The sequence below is a fragment of the Nanorana parkeri genome, unplaced genomic scaffold (genome assembly GCF_000935625.1).
Source record: "Nanorana parkeri isolate BGI_ZX_2015 unplaced genomic scaffold, ASM93562v1 scaffold554, whole genome shotgun sequence".
Taxonomy (NCBI): domain Eukaryota; kingdom Metazoa; phylum Chordata; class Amphibia; order Anura; family Dicroglossidae; genus Nanorana; species Nanorana parkeri.
The window spans coordinates 725,279-729,609 of record NW_017306822.1 but is presented as its reverse complement, the minus strand read 5'-3'; positions in this window follow the sequence as shown (position 1 = coordinate 729,609).

Sequence of the window (4,331 nt, the reverse complement as noted above, 5' to 3'; positions counted from 1 at the left end):
GGAGACAAGACCAGTCACCCTGCACAAGGAGAGAGTGCAGCATTGACCAGTCTTTATTACAGGAGGGGGTGGAGACAAGACCAGTCACCCTGCACAAGGAGAGAGAGCAGCAGTGACCAGTCTTCATTACAGGAGGGGGCGGAGACAAGACCAGTCACCCTGCACAAGGAGAGAGAGCAGCAGTGACCAGTCTTCATTACAGGAGGGGGCGGAGACAAGACCAGTCACCCTGCACAAAGACAGAGATCAGCAGTGAGCGGTCTGACCAATGAGCCTTCTTTATTCCAAGAGAAAGAAGAGTTTCTTATTGGTCAGCGCAGTCAGATGGCCATATTGACCAATGAACACTCACCGTTGCATGCATTATGTTGCTCTTCCGGAGCTGTGCAGTCAAGTTTTAAAGGTCCCTGAGTGATACACCAGCTGTAACATGGGCAACAGGATTACAGTAGCCAAGTGCAATGCAGACCCCTGGGGGTGAGAAGGGTATTGTCAGTTCCCCTTCTCTAGTTTTTGGGAACCTATCCCCGTAGGTACTGTGAATAGGGGATAACAAGCACCTTGGTGACAGTCTATACTCCAATGACAGGTCCTCTTTGGAAATAGATCAGGAGTCCAAAAAGACTCCAGATATTTCTCCATAGGGGGCGGAGGAAGAAATCAAGTCTTCAATCTCTTTCTTCCCAGCACTGACTCCTGAACATGGAAGTGGTCAGTACTGAGCTCTCCTATGTTCAGTCATAGACATATCAGTACACGCTCTTCTCGTGTACGCAGATTTCCTTCCATTCATGAACATGGAAGTGGTCAGCAGCATGTTTACCAACCTCCCTGCTCAGCATCCTGCACAGAAAGGGAAGCCAGGATGCTGACCTGAGTGGCAGTAACAGCTGGGGGAAGGGGTGGCACAGCAGGAGGAAGGCAGACAACGGCTGGGGTGAGAGCGGCACTGCAGGAGGAAGGCAGACAACGGCTGGGGTGAGTGCGGCACTGCAGGAGGAAGGCAGACAACGGCTGGGGTGAGTGCGGCACTGCAGAAGGAAGGCAGACAACGGCTGGGGTGAGAACGGCACTGCAGAAGGAAGGCAGACAATGGCCGGGGTGAGAGCGGCACTGCAGGAGGGCCCATCAGCTAAGCGCATGGTGCTGGGCTGTCACCATTCTTACGAATGGCTGTGATCAATGACTTGTGAGCCACTGGTCACAGCAAAGTCTAGGGGAGCATACTCTGCTATATCGGGTATACAGCCTCAGCACACCAGCTGTGCTTAAACTACAAATCCAACCGTGACTGTAAGTCTTGCAATTCCTCACGGGACTTGTAGTTCTACAACAGCTGTGCTGAGGTGGCCTACCCCTGCAAGACAATTTGCTGGTTACTGAAGCCACCATGAGCTTACAGGAGAAGGCAGAAAACGGAGACACCCGTGTGTCACTAAGGCAGCACAAGGTGCTCACAATTAACTTTATTAGGTAAGAAAACCCCACCGGTGTGTCCCCCTCTTATCCAGGATCACTTTACTGACTCAACTGCCTCACCCGTGCGTCCCTCTGATCCTGGATCACTTTACTGACTCAACTGCCTCACCCGTGTGTCCCTCTGATCCTGGATCACTTTACTGACTCAACTGCCTCACCCGTGCGTCCCTCTGATCCTGGATCACTTTACTGACTCAACTGCCTCACCTGTACGTCCCTCTGATCCTGGATCACTTTACTGACTCAACTGCCTCACCCGTGCGTCCCTCTGATCCTGGATCACTATATGGATTCCATTTTAACCCCTTCATGACTGAGGCCTTTTTTCCCCCTTTTATGCACCCATGTTATATTCCACATTTTAGGCCTGAAAATTACTTAAAACCCCAAAACATGATATTTTCTGAATGCCGAGACCCTATAGAATAAAATGGCGGCAGTTGCAAATTATGTTACACAATATTAGCGCAACTCCTTATCAAACCCCAAATTTAGTGAGAAATGCACTTAAATGCCCCAAAACACAATAAAATACCCATTTGTTTAATAAAATATAAAAGATGAGCTTACAACGAGTAAATAGATACCCAACATGTCCAGGTTATAAATTGCGTGCGTCCGTGAAACGGCAACAAAATTCAGTACTCCAAAAAGTCCATAGACCACGCTTTAAAAACCCCCACAGGTCATCACTTTAGAGATACCCCAAAATACTCGCCCTAAAATTATTGCTCTCACTCCAGCATGCGCGGCAATACCCAACTTGTGCATCGCGTTCGTCGTTTTCATACGTAGGCGCACCCGACGCATGTTCACGTGAATACGCGCAGGTGCAGGGGACTTTAACTTTTTTTAAATTATTTTTACATTTATTTAATGTTAATTTTAAAAACTGTTATTTTTTTTAACTTTAATTTCCATCACATAGGGGTTTACAAGCCCCCCCATGTGATAGCAGATGGTGGTGACAGGTACTCTTTAAGGTGATGCTGGGGATCCAAAAGACCCCCAGTGTCACCTTTACACTCCAAATAAGCTATTGAAGTGCAGATCACACTTCACTAGCTTATAACTGGGCTCCAGGAGCCCAGAACTGACCGCTATGGGACCGGAAGTGATACAATCTGCATCGCTCCCGGTCCCATAGAACGGGGAGATCAACGAACGGAGGTTCGCCCATCTCCTCCCCAGCTTCGCGTCGACACCAAAGAAGCCGTTCCCGGGCCCGCAGGAGGGGCAATGGAGCCCGGGAAACACGGCGGGGGGACAGGATCCCTTCACCGGCCCGTAGAAGCGATCTGGCGATAGCCGAGATCGACGGTCGGCTTTACAAGTTTAAAACAGAGTCCCAGTGGGAGGCTGTGTAAACAGCGCCGATGCCAGTGACGTACACTGCGCGTCGCTGGTCGTGAAGGGGTTAAACCAAGCAATTCCTTCCCATTAAAAAAAAACAACTGATCACACAAACCCTCCAACCACATTAAAGAATCGAGCCAATTAGAAAAACTGAGGAAGACGCTCCTAGTAACCAATCAGCTTTCACACGTCAGGAAAACAAAATCCAATTGGTTCCCACCAGTAGCCGTACGACCTTTGCCCCGGCCCCATAATGAAAGGCAGACGACGACTGTGCTACAGAACATATTTTTATTGTCAAAATATTAAACAAAAAAAAGACAAATGAAGACCATCACGTCAAATAAAACGCAGCCTGGCATTCCCGGCGAGTGCGCCAACCCTAGTACATTTCACAGATGTATAGGCCTGGGAACAAACAACTCAGCCCATCGCGTGGCTACAACTTCGTATCACCAGCTAACCACAGGGACCTACGTGGGTGCAGGGTGAGAAGACTGGTCGGTGGCGTCGGGGGATTCTAGTGCCGCTAGCTTGGATTCTGACAGACAGTCTGCGCTCATAATAACCAGATCCTTTCCAAGAACGTTTCCTCGTCACCTTCACATGGGGAAACATCGAATGAGTGACTCTACTTTCTGAAGAATGTTGGTGAACTTCTCCACCCCATCACAAAGGAGCCCCCCTCCCCCTCAGTATATGTTCCAGAAAAGTTGTGGGTGGCACCCCATTACTAATGAGCCCCCAACCCAATGGAATAAACAAAGCACCTGACCCATCAGTGTTCCACAACCCATAGACATGAAGACACGTATGGTGCAATGCATGGGGGGGCGACAAAACAAGGTGAGTGTTTGTCTGTGGTCATGCGTAAAGTGCCTGTAGGATATTAACAGGCCCGTGCAATGCAAACTACATGAACACGCATGGACAGTGTGAAGACACCGAGACCAACTGCGGCCATTAGTCATCACAGGAGTGCCCAGCAGGACAGATTGAGCCACTCCACCCTCCTCATCAAGTTGTGGAACAGGAGACCTATGTGCAGGGCCGGATTTACTCTCTCTGCTGCCCCAAGGCCAGGATCCTCAATGCACCCCCCTATCTGCCAAACCTTCCTCCATGGAGAATGGGAGACCTGCAGGCTGCATACAAGTGATCTCAATGACATCACTTGTACATAACAAGCGGCGGCTTCCCCACTGTACATTTAGCTCTGCTTGTCCAAAGCAGGGCTAAATGTAGAAAACAACTACCCGGCGCCTGGAACTGCATGTCCGGGCATCGGAAGATAGGAATTCCACACCCTTGCTACCCCAAGACCGGGCCTTGTGGAAAATCTGACCCTATGTGGAGGGCAGCCCAGGACCAGGATTCACATCCTCTTGCAGGACCAACCATGGAAAATAATGGCGCATATGCCGAGCGGAGGATGGAAACAGTTATTCTCCACAGCCAGGACCAGTGCACCAAATTCAGAGGAGCCCTAGGAGATG